Source organism: Pseudorca crassidens, chromosome 14 (genome assembly GCF_039906515.1).
Source record: "Pseudorca crassidens isolate mPseCra1 chromosome 14, mPseCra1.hap1, whole genome shotgun sequence".
Classification (NCBI taxonomy): domain Eukaryota; kingdom Metazoa; phylum Chordata; class Mammalia; order Artiodactyla; family Delphinidae; genus Pseudorca; species Pseudorca crassidens.
This window is the reverse complement of record NC_090309.1, coordinates 47,318,244-47,335,544: the sequence shown is the minus strand read 5'-3', so window position 1 is coordinate 47,335,544 and position 17,301 is coordinate 47,318,244.

Genomic DNA, 17,301 nt, shown 5'->3' with positions numbered 1-17,301 from the left:
CTCACCCGTCCCCTAATCCTAACCCGTACGCTGACACTAATCCATGCCCTCACACGTACGCTCCCCCTAAAGCGTTGTCGTGCCCTCACCTGGACCATAAACCGTCCCCGTCCCCTAACCCTAACCCTAGCCCGAACCCTAACCCTAACCCTTCCCCGAAGCCTGACCCTCACCCGTCCTCTAATCCTAACCCGTACGCTGACACTAACCCGCGCCCTCACATGTACGCTCCCCCTAAAGCGTTGTCGTACCCTCACCTGGACCCTAAACCGTCCCCGTCCCCTAACCCTAACCCTAGCCCGAACCCTAACCCTAACCCTTCCCGAAGCCTGACCCTCACCCGTCCCCTAATCCTAACCCGTACGCTTACACTAACCCGCGCCCTCACACGTACGCTCCCCCTAAAGCGTTGTCGTGCCCTCACCTGGACCCTAAACCGTCCCCGTCCCCTATCCCTAACCCTAGCCCAAACCCTAACCCTAACCCTTCGCCGAAGCCTGACCCTCACCCGTCCCCTAATCCTAACCCGTACGCTGACACTAACCCGCGCCCTCACACGTACGCTCCCCCTAAAGCGTTGTCGTGCCCTCACCTGGACCCTAAACCGTCCCCGTCCCCTAACCCTAACCCTAGCCCGAACCCTAACCCTAACCCTTCCCCGAAGCCTGACCCTCACCCGTCCCCTAATCCTAACCCGTACGCTGACACTAACCCACGCTCTCACACGTACGCTCCCCCGAAAGCGCTGTCGTACCCTCACCTGGACCCTAAACCTTCCCCGTCCCCTAACCCTAACCCTAGCCCGAACCCTAACCCTAACCCTTCCCCGAAGCCTGACCCTCACCCGTCCCCTAATCCTAACCCGTACGCTGACACTAACCCGCGCCCTCACACGTACGCTCCCCCTAAAGTGTTGTCGTGCCCTCACCTGGAACCTAAACCGTCCCCGTCCCCTAACCCTAACCCTAGCCCGAACCCTAACCCTAACACTTCCCCGAAGCCTGACCCTCACCCGTCCCCTAATACTAACCCGTACGCTGACACTAACCCGCGCCCTCACACGTACGCTCCCCCTAAAGCGTTGTCGTGCCCTCACCTGGACCCTAAACCGTCCCCATCTCCTAACCCTAACCCTAGCCCGAACCCTAACCCTAACCCTTCCCCGAAGCCTGACCCTCACCCGTCCCCTAATCCTAACCCGTACGCTGACACTAACCCGCGCCCTCACACGTACGCTCCCCCTAAGGCGTTGTCGTGCCCTCACCTGGACACTAAACCGTCCCCGTCCCCTAACCCTAACCCTAGCCCGAACCCTAACCCTAACACTTCCCCAAAGCCTGACCCTCACCCGTACCCTAATCCTAACCCGTACGCTGACACTAACCCGCGCCCTCACACGTACGCTCCCCCTAAAGCGTTGTCGTGCCCTCACCTGGACCCTAAACCGTCCCCGTCCCCTAACCCTAACCCTAGCCCAAACCCTAACCCTAACACTTCCCCGAAGCCTGACCCTCACCCGTCCCCTAATCCTAACCCGTACGCTGACACTAACCCGCGCCCTCACACGTACGCTCCCCCTAAAGCGTTGTCGTGCCCTCACCTGGATCCTAAACCGTCCCCGTCCCCTAACCCTAACCCTAGCCCGAACCCTAACCCTAACCCTTCCCCGAAGCCTGACCCTCACCCGTCCTCTAATCCTAACCCGTACGCTGACACTAACCCGCGCCCTCACATGTACGCTCCCCCTAAAGCGTTGTCGTACCCTCACCTGGACCCTAAACCGTCCCCGTCCCCTAACCCTAACCCTAGCCCGAACCCTAACCCTAACCCTTCCCGAAGCCTGACCCTCACCCGTCCCCTAATCCTAACCCGTACGCTGACACTAACCCGCGCCCTCACACGTACGCTCCCCCTAAAGCGTTGTCGTGCCCTCACCTGGACCCTAAACCGTCCCCGTCCCCTATCCCTAACCCTAGCCCAAACCCTAACCCTAACCCTTCGCCGAAGCCTGACCCTCACCCGTCCCCTAATCCTAACCCGTACGCTGACACTAACCCGCGCCCTCACACGTACGCTCCCCCTAAAGCGTTGTCGTGCCCTCACCTGGACCCTAAACCGTCCCCGTCCCCTAACCCTAAACCTAGCCCGAACCCTAACCCTAACCCTTCCCCGAAGCCTGACCCTCACCCGTCCCCTAATCCTAACCCGTACGCTGACACTAACCCGCGCTCTCACACGTACGCTCCCCCGAAAGCGCTGTCGTACCCTCACCTGGACCCTAAACCTTCCCCGTCCCCTAACCCTAACCCTAGGCCGAACCCTAACCCTAACCCTTCCCCGAAGCCTGACCCTCACCCGTCCCCTAATTCTAACCCGTACGCTGACACTAACCCGCGCCCTCACACGTACGCTCCCCCTAAAGCGTTGACGTACCCTCACCTGGACCCTAAACCGTCCCCGTCCGCTAACCCTAACCCTAGCCCGAACCCTAACCCTAACCCTTCCCCGAAGCCTGACCCTCACCCGTACCCTAATCCTAACCCGTACGCTGACACTAACCCGCGCCCTCACACGTACGCTCCCCCTAAAGCATTGTCGTACCCTCACCTGGACCCTAAACCGTCCCCGTCCCCTAACCCTAACCCTAGCCCGAACCCTAACCCTAACCCTTCCCCGAAGCCTGACCCTCACCCGTCCCCTAATCCTAACCCGTACGCTGACACTAACCCGCGCCCTCACACGTACGCTCCCCCTAAAGTGTTGTCGTGCCCTCACCTGGAACCTAAACCGTCCCCGTCCCCTAACCCTAACCCTAGCCCGAACCCTAACCCTAACCATTCCCCGAAGCCTGACCCTCACCCGTCCCCTAATACTAACCCGTACGCTGACACTAACCCGCGCCCTCACACGTACGCTCCCCCTAAAGCGTTGTCGTGCCTTCACCTGGACCCTAAACCGTCCCCATCCCCTAACCCTAACCCTAGCCCGAACCCTAACCCTAACCCTTCCCCGAAGCCTGACCCTCACCCGTCCCCTAATCCTAACCCGTACGCTGACACTAATCCATGCCCTCACACGTACGCTCCCCCTAAAGCGTTGTCGTGCCCTCACCTGGACCATAAACCGTCCCCGTCCCCTAACCCTAACCCTAGCCCGAACCCTAACCCTAACCCTTCCCCGAAGCCTGACCCTCACCCGTCCTCTAATCCTAACCCGTACGCTGACACTAACCCGCGCCCTCACATGTACGCTCCCCCTAAAGCGTTGTCGTACCCTCACCTGGACCCTAAACCGTCCCCGTCCCCTAACCCTAACCCTAGCCCGACCCTAACCCTAACCCTTCCCGAAGCCTGACCCTCACCCGTCCCCTAATCCTAACCCGTACGCTTACACTAACCCGCGCCCTCACACGTACGCTCCCCCTAAAGCGTTGTCGTGCCCTCACCTGGACCCTAAACCGTCCCCGTCCCCTATCCCTAACCCTAGCCCAAACCCTAACCCTAACCCTTCGCCGAAGCCTGACCCTCACCCGTCCCCTAATCCTAACCCGTACGCTGACACTAACCCGCGCCCTCACACGTACGCTCCCCCTAAAGCGTTGTCGTGCCCTCACCTGGACCCTAAACCGTCCCCGTCCCCTAACCCTAACCCTAGCCCGAACCCTAACCCTAACCCTTCCCCGAAGCCTGACCCTCACCCGTCCCCTAATCCTAACCCGTACGCTGACACTAACCCGCGCTCTCACACGTACGCTCCCCCGAAAGCGCTGTCGTACCCTCACCTGGACCCTAAACCTTCCCCGTCCCCTAACCCTAACCCTAGCCCGAACCCTAACCCTAACCCTTCCCCGAAGCCTGACCCTCACCCGTCCCCTAATTCTAACCCGTACGCTGACACTAACCCGCGCCCTCACACGTACGCTCCCCCTAAAGCGTTGTCGTACCCTCACCTGGACCCTAAACCGTCCCCGTCCGCTAACCCTAACCCTAGCCCGAACCCTAACCCTAACCCTTCCCCGAAGCCTGACCCTCACCCGTCCTCTAATCCTAACCCGTACGCTGACACTAACCCGCGCCCTCACACGTACGCTCCCCCTAAAGCGTTGTCGTGCCCTCACCTGGACCCTAAACCGTCCCCGTCCCCTATCCCTAACCCTAGCCCAAACCCTAACCCTAACCCTTCGCCGAAGCCTGACCCTCACCCGTCCCCTAATCCTAACCCGTACGCTGACACTAACCCGCGCCCTCACACGTACGCTCCCCCTAAAGCGTTGTCGTGCCCTCACCTGGACCCTAAACCGTCCCCGTCCCCTAACCCTAACCCTAGCCCGAACCCTAACCCTAACCCTTCCCCGAAGCCTGACCCTCACCCGTCCCCTAATCCTAACCCGTACGCTGACACTAACCCGCGCTCTCACACGTACGCTCCCCCGAAAGCGCTGTCGTACCCTCACCTGGACCCTAAACCTTCCCCGTCCCCTAACCCTAACCCTAGGCCGAACCCTAACCCTAACCCTTCCCCGAAGCCTGACCCTCACCCGTCCCCTAATTCTAACCCGTACGCTGACACTAACCCGCGCCCTCACACGTACGCTCCCCCTAAAGCGTTGACGTACCCTCACCTGGACCCTAAACCGTCCCCGTCCGCTAACCCTAACCCTAGCCCGAACCCTAACCCTAACCCTTCCCCGAAGCCTGACCCTCACCCGTACCCTAATCCTAACCCGTACGCTGACACTAACCCGCGCCCTCACACGTACGCTCCCCCTAAAGCATTGTCGTACCCTCACCTGGACCCTAAACCGTCCCCGTCCGCTAACCCTAACCCTAGCCCGAACCCTAACCCTAACCCTTCCCCGAAGCCTGACCCTCACCCGTCCCCTAATCCTAACCCGTACGCTGACACTAACCCGCGCCCTCACACGTACGCTCCCCCTAAGGCGTTGTCGTGCCCTCACCTGGACACTAAACCGTCCCCGTTCCCTAACCCTAACCCTAGCCCGAACCCTAACCCTAACACTTCCCCAAAGCCTGACCCTCACCCGTACCCTAATCCTAACCCGTACGCTGACACTAACCCGCGCCCTCACACGTACGCTCCCCCTAAAGCGTTGTCGTGCCCTCACCTGGACCCTAAACCGTCCCCGTCCCCTAACCCTAACCCTAGCCCGAACCCTAACCCTAACACTTCCCCGAAGCCTGACCCTCACCCGTTCCCTAATCCTAACCCGTACGCTGACACTAACCCGCGCCCTCACACGTACGCTCCCCCTAAAGCGTTGTCGTGCCCTCACCTGGATCCTAAACCGTCCCCGTCCCCTAACCCTAACCCTAGCCCGAACCCTAACCCTAACCCTTCCCCGAAGCCTGACCCTCACCCATCCCCTAATCCTAACCCGTACGCTGACACTAACCCGCGCCCTCACACGTACGCTACCCCTAAAGCGTTGTCTTGCCCTCACCTGGACCCTAAACCGTCCCCGTCCCCTAACCCTAACCCTAGCCCGAACCCTAACCCTAACCCTTCCCCGAAGCCTGACCCTCACCCGTCCCCTAATCCTAACCCGTACGCTGACACTAACCCGCGCCGTCACACGTACGCTCCCCCTAAAGCGTTGTCGTTCCCTCACCTGGACCCTAAACCGTCCCCGTCCCCTAACCCTAACCCTAGCCCGAACCCTAACCCTAACCCTTCCCCGAAGCCTGACCCTCACCCGTCCCCTAATACTAACCCGTACGCTGACACTAACCCGCGCCCTCACACGTACGCTCCCCCTAAAGCGTTGTCGTACCCTCACCTGGACCCTAAACCGTCCCCGTCCCCTAACCCTAACCCTAGCCCGAACCCTAACCCTAACCCTTCCCCGAAGCCTGACCCTCACCCGTCCCCTAATCCTAACCCGTACGCTGACACTAACCCGCGCTCTCATACGTACGCTCCCCCGAAAGCGTTGTCGTACCCTCACCTGGACCCTAAACCTTCCCCATTCCCTAACCCTAACCCTAGCCCGAACCCTAACCCTAACCCTTCCCCGAAGCCTGACCCTCACCCGTCCCCTAATTCTAACCCGTACGCTGACACTAACCCGCGCCCTCACACGTACGCTCCCCCTAAAGCGTTGTCGTACCCTCACCTGGACCCTAAACCGTCCCCGTCCGCTAACCCTAACCCTAGCCCGAACCCTAACCCTAACCCTTCCCCGAAGCCTGACCCTCACCCGTCCCCTAATCCTAACCCGTACGCTGACACTAACCCGCGCCCTCACACGTACGCTCCCCCTAAAGTGTACTCGTGCCCTCACCTGGACCCTAAACTGTCCCCGTCCCCTAACCCTAACCCGAACCCTAACCCTAACCCTTCCCCGAAGCCTGACCCTCACCCGTCCCCTAATCCTAACCCGTACGCTGACACTAACCCGCGCCCTCACACGTACGCTCCCCCTAAAGCGTTGTCGTGCCCTCACCTGGACCATAAACCGTCCCCATCCCCTAACCCTAACCCTAGCCCGAACCATAACCCTAACTCTTCCCCGAAGCCTGACCCTCACCCGTCCCCTAATCCTAACCCGTACGCTGACACTAACCGGCGTCCTCACACGTACGCTCCCCCTAAAGCGTTGTCGTACCCTCACCTGCACCCTAAACCGTCCCCGTCCCCTAACCCTAACCCTAGCCCGAACCCTAACCCTAACCCTTCCCCGAAGCCTGACCCTCACCCGTCCCCTAATCCTAACCCGTACGCTGACACTAACCCGCGCCCTCACATGTACGCTCCCCCTAAAGCGTTGTCGTGCCCTCACCTGGACCCTAAACCGTCCCCGTCCCCTAACCCTAACCCTAACCCTTCCCCGAAGCCTGACCCTCACCCGTCCCCTAATCCTAACCCGTACGCTGACACTAACCCGCGCCCTCACACGTACGCTCCTCCTAAAGCGTTGTCGTACCCTCACCTGGACCCTAAACCGTCCCCGTCCCCTAACCCTAACCCTAGCCCGAACCCTAACCCTAACCCTTCTCCGAAGCCTGACCCTCACCCGTCCCCTAATCCTAACCCGTACGCTGACACTAACCCGCGCCCTCACACGTACGCTCCCCCTAAGGCGTTGTTGTGCCCTCACCTGGACCCTAAACCGTCCCCGTCCCCTAACCCTAACCCTAGCCCGAACCCTAACCCTAACCCTTCCCCAAAGCCTGACCCTCACCCGTCCCCTAATCCTAACCCGTACGCTGACACTAACCCGCGCCCTCACACGTACGCTCCCCCTAAAGCGTTGTCGTGCCCTCACCTGGACCCTAAACCGTCCCCGTCCCCTAACCCTAACCCTAGCCCGAACCCGAACCCTAACCCTTCCCCGATGCCTGAACCTCACCCGTCCCCTAATCCTAACCCATACGGTGACACTAACCCGCGCCCTCACACGTACGCTCCCCCTAAAGCGTTGTCGTGCCCTCACCTGGACCCTAAACCGTCCCCGTCCCCTAACCCTAACCCTAGCCCGAACCCTAACCCTAACCCTTCCCCGAAGCCTGACCCTCACCCGTCCCCTAATCCTAACCCGTACGCTGACACTAACCAGCGCCCTCACACGTACGCTCCCCCTAAAGCGTTGTCGTGCCCTCACCTGGATCCTAAACCGTCCCCGTCCCCTAACCCTAACCCTAGCCCGAACCCTAAGCCTAACACTTCCCCGAAGCCTGACCCTCACCCGTCCCCTAATCCTAACCCGTACGCTGACACTAACCCGCGCCCTCACACGTACGCTCCCCCTAAAGCGTTGGCGTACCCTCACCTGGACCCTAAACCGTCCCCGTCCCCTAAACCTAACCCTAGCCCGAACCCTAACCCTAACCCTTCCCCGAAGCCTGACCCTCACCCGTCCCCTAATCCTAACCCGTACGCTGACACTAAACCACGCCCTCACACGTACGCTCCCCCTAAAGCGTTGTCGTACCCTCACCTGGACCCTAAACCGTCCCCGTCCCCTAACCCTAACCCTAGCCCGAACCCTAACTCTAACCCTTCCCCGAAGCCTGACCCTCACCCGTCCCCTAATCCTAACCCGTACGCTGACACTAACCCGCGCCCTCACACGTACGCTCCCCCTAAAGCGTTGTCGTACCCTCACCTGGACCCTAAACCGTCCCCGTCCCCTAACCCTAACCCTAGCCCAAACCCTAACCCTAACCCTTCCCCGAAGCCTGACCCTCACCGGTCCCCTAATCCTAACCCGTACGCTGACACTAACCCGCGCCCTCACACGTACGCTACCCCTAAAGCGTTGTCGTGCCCTCACCTGGTCCCTAAACCGTCCCCGTCCCCTAACCCTAACCCTAGCCCGAACCCTAACCCTAACCCTTCCCCGAAGCCTGACCCTCACCCGTCCCCTAATCCTAACCCGTACGCTGACACTAACCCGCGCCCTCACACGTACGCTCCCCCTAAAGCGTTGTCGTGCCCTCACCTGGACCCTAAACCTTCCCCATCCCCTAACCCTAACCCTAGCCCGAACCCTAACCCTAACCCTTTCCCGAAGCCTGACCCTCACCCGTCCCCTAATCCTAACCCGTTCGCTGACACTAACCCGCGCCGTCACACGTACGCTACCCCTAAAGCGTTGTCGGGCCCTCACCTGGACCCTAAACCTTCCCCGTCCCCTAACCCTAACCCTAGCCCGAACCCTAACCCTATCCCTTTCCCGAAGCCTGACCCTCACCCGTCCCCTAATCCTAACCCGTACGCTGACACTAACCCGCGCCCTCACACGTACGCTACCCCTAAAGCGTTGTCGTGCCCTCACCTGGACCCTAAACCGTCACCGTCTCCTAACCCTAACCCTAGCCCGAACCCTAACCCTAACCCTTCCCCGAAGCCTGACCCTCACCCGTCCCCTAATCCTAACCCGTACGCTGACACTAACCCGCGCCGTCACACGTACGCTCCCCCTAAAGCGTTGTCGTTCCCTCACCTGGACCCTAAACCGTCCCCGTCCCCTAACCCTAACCCTAGCCCGAACCCTAACCCTAACCCTTCCCCGAAGCCTGACCCTCACCCGTCCCCTAATACTAACCCGTACGCTGACACTAACCCGCGCCCTCACACATACGCTCCCCCTAAAGCGTTGTCGTGCCCTCACCTGGACCCTAAACCGTCCCCGTCCCCTAACCCTAACCCTAGCCCGAACCCTAACCCTAACCCTTCCCCGAAGCCTGACCCTCACCCGTCCCCTAATCCTAACCCGTACGCTGACACTAATCCACGCCCTCACACGTACGCTCCCCCTAAAGCGTTGTCGTGCCCTCACCTGGACCATAAACCGTCCCCGTCCCCTAACCCTAACCCTAGCCTGAACCCTAACCCTAACCCTTCCCCGAAGCCTGACCCTCACCCGTCCCCTAATCCTAACCCGTACGCTGACACTAACCCGCGCCCTCACATGTACGCTCCCCCTAAAGCGTTGTCGTACCCTCACCTGGACCCTAAACCGTCCCCGTCCCCTAACCCTAACCCTAGCCCGAACCCTAACCCTAACCCTTCCCGAAGCCTGACCCTCACCCGTCCCCTAATCCTAACCCGTACGCTGACACTAACCCGCGCCCTCACACGTACGCTCCCCCTAAAGCGTTGTCGTGCCCTCACCTGGACCCTAAACCGTCCCCGTCCCCTAACCCTAACCCTAGCCCGAACCCTAACCCTAACCCTTCCCCGAAGCCTGACCCTCACCCGTCCCCTAATCCTAACCCGTACGCTGACACTAACCCGCGCTCTCACACGTACGCTCCCCCGAAAGCGTTGTCGTACCCTCACCTGGACCCTAAACCTTCCCCGTCCCCTAACCCTAACCCTAGCCCGAACCCTAACCCTAACCCTTCCCCGAAGCCTGACCCTCACCCGTCCCCTAATTCTAACCCGTACGCTGACACTAACCCGCGCCCTCACACGTACGCTCCCCCTAAAGCGTTGTCGTACCCTCACCTGGACCCTAAACCGGCCCCGTCCGCTAACCCTAACCCTAGCCCGAACCCTAACCCTAAACCTTCCCCGAAGCCTGACCCTCACCCGTACCCTAATCCTAACCCGTACGCTGACACTAACCCGCGCCCTCACACGTACGCTCCCCCTAAAGTGTAGTCGTGCCCTCACCTGGACCCTAAACCGTCCCCGTCCCCTAACCCTAACCCTAGCCCGAACCCTAACCCTAACCCTTCCCCGAAGCCTGACCCTCACCCGTCCCCTAATCCTAACCCGTACGCTGACACTAACCCGCGCCCTCACACGTACGCTCCCCCTAAAGCGTTGTCGTACCCTCACCTGGACCCTAAACCGTCCCCGTCCGCTAACCCTAACCCTAGCCCGAACCCTAACCCTAACCCTTCCCCGAAGCCTGACCCTCACCCGTACCCTAATCCTAACCTGTACGCTGACACTAACCCGTGCCCTCACACATACGCTCCCCATAAAGTGTAGTCGTGCCCTCACCTGGACCCTAAACCGTCCCGGTCCCCTAACCCTAACCCTAGCCCGAACCCTAACCCTAACCCTTCCCCGAAGCCTGACCCTCACCCGTCCCCTAATCCTACCCCGTACGCTGACACTAACCCGCGCCCTCACACGTACGCTCCTCCTAAAGCGTTGTCGTACCCTCACCTGGACCCTAAACCGTCCCCGTCCCCTAACCCTAACCCTAGCCCGAACCCTAACCCTAACCCTTCCCCGAAGCCTGACCCTCACCCGTCCCCTAATCCTAACCCGTACGCTGACACTAACCCGCGCCCTCACACGTACGCTCCCCCTAAAGCGTTGTCGTACCCTCACCTGGACCCTAAACCGTCCCCGTCCCCTAACCCTAACCCTAGCCCAAACCCTAACCCTAACCCTTCCCCGAAGCCTGACCCTCACCGGTCCCCTAATCCTAACCCGTACGCTGACACTAACCCGCGCCCTCACACGTACGCTACCCCTAAAGCGTTGTCGTGCCCTCACCTGGACCCTAAACCGTCCCCGTCCCCTAACCCTAACCCTAGCCCGAACCCTAACCCTAACCCTTCCCCGAAGCCTGACCCTCACCCGTCCCCTAATCCTAACCCGTACGCTGACACTAACCCGCGCCCTCACACGTACGCTCCCCCTAAAGCGTTGTCGTGCCCTCACCTGGACCCTAAACCTTCCCCATCCCCTAACCCTAACCCTAGCCCGAACCCTAACCCTAACCCTTTCCCGAAGCCTGACCCTCACCCGTCCCCTAATCCTAACCCGTTCGCTGACACTAACCCGCGCCGTCACACGTACGCTACCCCTAAAGCGTTGTCGGGCCCTCACCTGGACCCTAAACCTTCCCCGTCCCCTAACCCTAACCCTAGCCCGAACCCTAACCCTATCCCTTTCCCGAAGCCTGACCCTCACCCGTCCCCTAATCCTAACCCGTACGCTGACACTAACCCGCGCCCTCACACGTACGCTACCCCTAAAGCGTTGTCGTGCCCTCACCTGGACCCTAAACCGTCACCGTCTCCTAACCCTAACCCTAGCCCGAACCCTAACCCTAACCCTTCCCCGAAGCCTGACCCTCACCCGTCCCCTAATCCTAACCCGTACGCTGACACTAACCCGCGCCGTCACACGTACGCTCCCCCTAAAGCGTTGTCGTTCCCTCACCTGGACCCTAAACCGTCCCCGTCCCCTAACCCTAACCCTAGCCCGAACCCTAACCCTAACCCTTCCCCGAAGCCTGACCCTCACCCGTCCCCTAATACTAACCCGTACGCTGACACTAACCCGCGCCCTCACACATACGCTCCCCCTAAAGCGTTGTCGTGCCCTCACCTGGACCCTAAACCGTCCCCGTCCCCTAACCCTAACCCTAGCCCGAACCCTAACCCTAACCCTTCCCCGAAGCCTGACCCTCACCAGTCCCCTAATCCTAACCCGTACGCTGACACTAATCCACGCCCTCACACGTACGCTCCCCCTAAAGCGTTGTCATGCCCTCACCTGGACCATAAACCGTCCCCGTCCCCTAACCCTAACCCTAGCCTGAACCCTAACCCTAACCCTTCCCCGAAGCCTGACCCTCACCCGTCCCCTAATCCTAACCCGTACGCTGACACTAACCCGCGCCCTCACATGTACGCTCCCCCTAAAGCGTTGTCGTACCCTCACCTGGACCCTAAACCGTCCCCGTCCCCTAACCCTAACCCTAGCCCGAACCCTAACCCTAACCCTTCCCGAAGCCTGACCCTCACCCGTCCCCTAATCCTAACCCGTACGCTGACACTAACCCGCGCCCTCACACGTACGCTCCCCCTAAAGCGTTGTCGTGCCCTCACCTGGACCCTAAACCGTCCCCGTCCCCTAACCCTAACCCTAGCCCGAACCCTAACCCTAACACTTCCCCGAAGCCTGACCCTCACCCGTCCCCTAATCCTAACCCGTACGCTGACACTAACCCGCGCTCTCACACGTACGCTCCCCCGAAAGCGTTGTCGTACCCTCACCTGGACCCTAAACCTTCCCCGTCCCCTAACCCTAACCCTAGCCCGAACCCTAACCCTAACCCTTCCCCGAAGCCTGACCCTCACCCGTCCCCTAATTCTAACCCGTACGCTGACACTAACCCGCGCCCTCACACGTACGCTCCCCCTAAAGCGTTGTCGTACCCTCACCTGGACCCTAAACCGGCCCCGTCCGCTAACCCTAACCCTAGCCCGAACCCTAACCCTAACCCTTCCCCGAAGCCTGACCCTCACCCGTACCCTAATCCTAACCCGTACGCTGACACTAACCCGCGCCCTCACACGTACTCTCCCCCTAAAGTGTAGTCGTGCCCTCACCTGGACCCTAAACCGTCCCCGTCCCCTAACCCTAACCCTAGCCCGAACCCTAACCCTAACCCTTCCCCGAAGCCTGACCCTCACCCGTCCCCTAATCCTAACCCGTACGCTGACACTAACCCGCGCCCTCACACGTACGCTCCCCCTAAAGCGTTGTCGTACCCTCACCTGGACCCTAAACCGTCCCCGTCCGCTAACCCTAACCCTAGCCCGAACCCTAACCCTAACCCTTCCCCGAAGCCTGACCCTCACCCGTACCCTAATCCTAACCTGTACGCTGACACTAACCCGTGCCCTCACACATACGCTCCCCATAAAGTGTAGTCGTGCCCTCACCTGGACCCTAAACCGTCCCGGTCCCCTAACCCTAACCCTAGCCCGAACCCTAACCCTAACCCTTCCCCGAAGCCTGACCCTCACCCGTCCCCTAATCCTAACCCGTACGCTGACACTAACCCGCGCCCTCACACGTACGCTCCCCCTAAAGCGTTGTCGTACACTCACCTGGACCCTAAACCTTCCCCGTCCCCTAACCCTAACCCTAGCCCGAACCCTAACCCTAACCCTTCCCCGAAGCCTGACCCTCACCCGTCCCCTAATCCTAACCCGTACGCTGACACTAACCCGCGCCCTCACACGTACGCTCCCCCTAAAGCGTTGTCGTGCCCTCACCTGGACCCTAAACCGTCCCCGTCCCCTAACCCTAACCCTAACCCTTCCCCGAAGCCTGACCCTCACCCGTCCCCTAATCCTACCCCGTACGCTGACACTAACCCGCGCCCTCACACGTACGCTCCTCCTAAAGCGTTGTCGTACCCTCACCTGGACCCTAAACCGTCCCCGTCCCCTAACCCTAACCCTAGCCCGAACCCTAACCCTAACCCTTCCCCGAAGCCTGACCCTCACCCGTCCCCTAATCCTAACCCGTACGCTGACACTAACCCGCGCCCTCACACGTACGCTCCCCCTAAGGCGTTGTCGTGCCCTCACCTGGACCCTAAACCGTCCCCGTCCCCTAACCCTAACCCTAGCCCGAACCCTAACCCTAACCCTTCCCCAAAGCCTGACCCTCACCCGTCCCCTAATCCTAACCCGTACGCTGACACTAAACCGCGCCCTCACACGTACGCTACCCCTAAAGCGTTGTCGTGCCCTCGCCTGGACCCTAAACCGTCCCCGTCCCCTAACCCTAACCCTAGCCCGAACCCGAACCCTAACCCTTCCCCGATGCCTGAACCTCACCCGTCCCCTAATCCTAACCCATACGGTGACACTAACCCGCGCCCTCACACGTACGCTCCCCCTAAAGCGTTGTCGTGCCCTCACCTGGACCCTAAACCGTCCCCGTCCCCTAACCCTAACCCTAGCCCGAACCCTAACCCTAACCCTTCCCCGAAGCCTGACCCTCACCCGTCCCCTAATCCTAACCCGTACGCTGACACTAACCCGCGCCCTCACACGTACGCTCCCCCTAAAGCGTTGTCGTGCCCTCACCTGGATCCTAAACCGTCCCCGACCCCTAACCCTAACCCTAGCCCGAACCCTAAGCCTAACACTTCCCCGAAGCCTGACCCTCACCCGTCCCCTAATCCTAACCCGTACGCTGACACTAACCCGCGCCCTCACACGTACGCTCCCCCTAAAGCGTTGGCGTACCCTCACCTGGACCCTAAACCGTCCCCGTCCCCTAAACCTAACCCTAGCCCGAACCCTAACCCTAACCCTTCCCCGAAGCCTGACCCTCACCCGTCCCCTAATCCTAACCCGTACGCTGACACTAAACCACGCCCTCACACGTATGCTCCCCCTAAAGCGTTGTCGTACCCTCACCTGGACCCTAAACCGTCCCCGTCCCCTAACCCTAACCCTAGCCCGAACCCTAACTCTAACCCTTCCCCGAAGCCTGACCCTCACCCGTCCCCTAATCCTAACCCGTACGCTGACACTAACCCGCGCCCTCACACGTACGCTCCCCCTAAAGCGTTGTCGTACCCTCACCTGGACCCTAAACCGTCCCCGTCCCCTAACCCTAACCCTAGCCCAAACCCTAACCCTAACCCTTCCCCGAAGCCTGACCCTCACCCGTCCCCTAATCCTAACCCGTACGCTGACACTAACCCGCGCCCTCACACGTACGCTCCCCCTAAAGCGTTGTCGTACCCTCACCTGGACCCTAAACCGTCCCCGTCCCCTAACCCTAACCCTAGCCCGAACCCTAACCCTAACCCTTCCCCGAAGCCTGACCCTCACCCGTCCCCTAATCCTAACCCGTACGCTGACACTAACCCGCGCCCTCACACGTACGCTCCCCCTAAAGCGTTGTCGTACCCTCACCTGGACCCTAAACCGTCCCCGTCCCCTAACCCTAACCCTAGCCCGAACCCTAACCCTAACCCTTCCCCGAAGCCTGACCCTCACCCGTCCCCTAATCCTCACCCGTACGCTGACACTAACCCGCGCCCTCACACGTACGCTCCCCCTAAAGCGTTGTCGTGCCCTCACCTGGACCCTAAACCGTCCCCGTCCCCTAACCCTAACCCTAGCCCGAACCCTAACCCTAACCCTTCCCCGAAGCCTGACCCTCACCCGTCCCCTAATCCTAACCCGTACGCTGACACTAACCCGCGCCCTCACACGTACGCTCCCCCTAAAGCGTTGTCGTGCCCTCACCTGGACCCTAAACCGTCCCCGTCCCCTAAACCTAACCCTAGCCTGAACCCTAACCCTAACCCTTCCCCGAAGCCTGACCCTCACCCGTCCCCTAATCCTAACCCGTACGCTGACACTAACACGCGACCTCACACGTACGATTCCCATAAAGCGTTGTCGTACCCTCACCTGGACCCTAAACCGTCCCCGTCCCCTAACCCTAACCCTAGCCCGAACCCTAACCCTAACCCTTCCCCGAAGCCTGACTCTCACCCGTCCCCTAATCCTAACCCGTACGCTGACACTAACCCGCGCCCTCACACGTACGCTCCCCATAAAGCGTTGTCGTGCCCTCACCTGGACCCTAAACCTTCCCCGTCCCCTAACCCTAACCCTAGCCCGAACCCTAACCCTATCCCTTTCCCGAAGCCTGACACTCACCCGTCCCCTAATCCTAACCCGTACGCTGACACTAACCCGCGCCCTCACACGTACGCTCCCCCTAAAGCGTTGTCGTACCCTCACCTGGACCCTAAACCGTCCCCGTACCCTAACCCTAACCCTAGCCCGAACCCTAACCCTAACCCTTTCCCGAAGCCTGACCCTCACCCGTCCCCTAATCCTAACCCGAACGCTGACACTAACCCGCGTCCTCACACGTACGCTCTCCCTAAAGCGTTGTCGTACCCTCACCTGGACCCTAAACCGTCCCCGTCCCCTAACCCTAACCCTAGCCCGAACCCTAACCCTACCCCTTCCTCGAAGCCTGACCCTCACCCGTCCCCTAATCCTAACCCGTACGCTGACACTAACCCGCCCCCTCACACGTACGCTCCCCCTAAAGCGTTGTCGTGCCCTCACCTGGACCTTAAACCGTCCCCGTCCCCTAACCCTAACCCTAGCCCAAACCCTAACCCTAACCCTTCCCCGAAGCCTGACCATCACCCGTCCCCTAATCCTAACCCGTACGCTGACACTAACCCGCGCCCTCACACGTACGCTCCCCCTAAAGCGTGGTCGTACCCTCACCTGGACCCTAAACCGTCCCCGTCCCCTAACCCTAACCCTAGCTCGAACCCAAACCCTAACCCTTCCCCGAAGCCTGACCCTCACCCGTCCCCTAATCCTAACCCGTACGCTGACACTAACCCACGCCCTCACACGTACGCTCCCCCTAAAGCGTTGTCGGGCCCTCACCTGGACGCTAAACGGTCCCCGTCCCCTAACCCTAACCCTAGCCCGAACCCTAACCCTAACCCTTCCCCGAAGCCTGACCCTCACCCGTCCCCTAATCCTAACCCGTACGCTGACACTAACCCGCGCCCTCACATGTACGCTCCCCCTAAAGCGTTGTCGTACCCTCACCTGGACCCTAAACCGTCCCCGTCCCCTAACCCTAACCCTAGCCCGAACCCTAACCCTAACCCTTCCCGAAGCCTGACCCTCACCCGTCCCCTAATCCTAACCCGTACGCTGACACTAATCCGCGCCCTCACACGTACGCTCCCCCTAAGGCGTTGTCGTGCCCTCACCTGGACCCTAAACCGTCCCCGTCCCCTAACCCTAACCCTAGCCCAAACCCTAACCCTAACCCTTCCCCGAAGCCTGACCCTCACCCGTCCCCTAATCCTAACCCGTACGCTGACACTAACCCGCGCCCTCACACGTACGCTCCCCCTAAAGCGTTGTCGTGCCCTCACCTGGACCCTAAACCGTCCCCGTCCCCTAACCCTAACCCTAGCCCGAAACCTAACCCTAACCCTTCCCCGAAGCCTGACCCTCACCCGTCACCTAATCCTAACCCGTACGCTGACACTAACCCGCG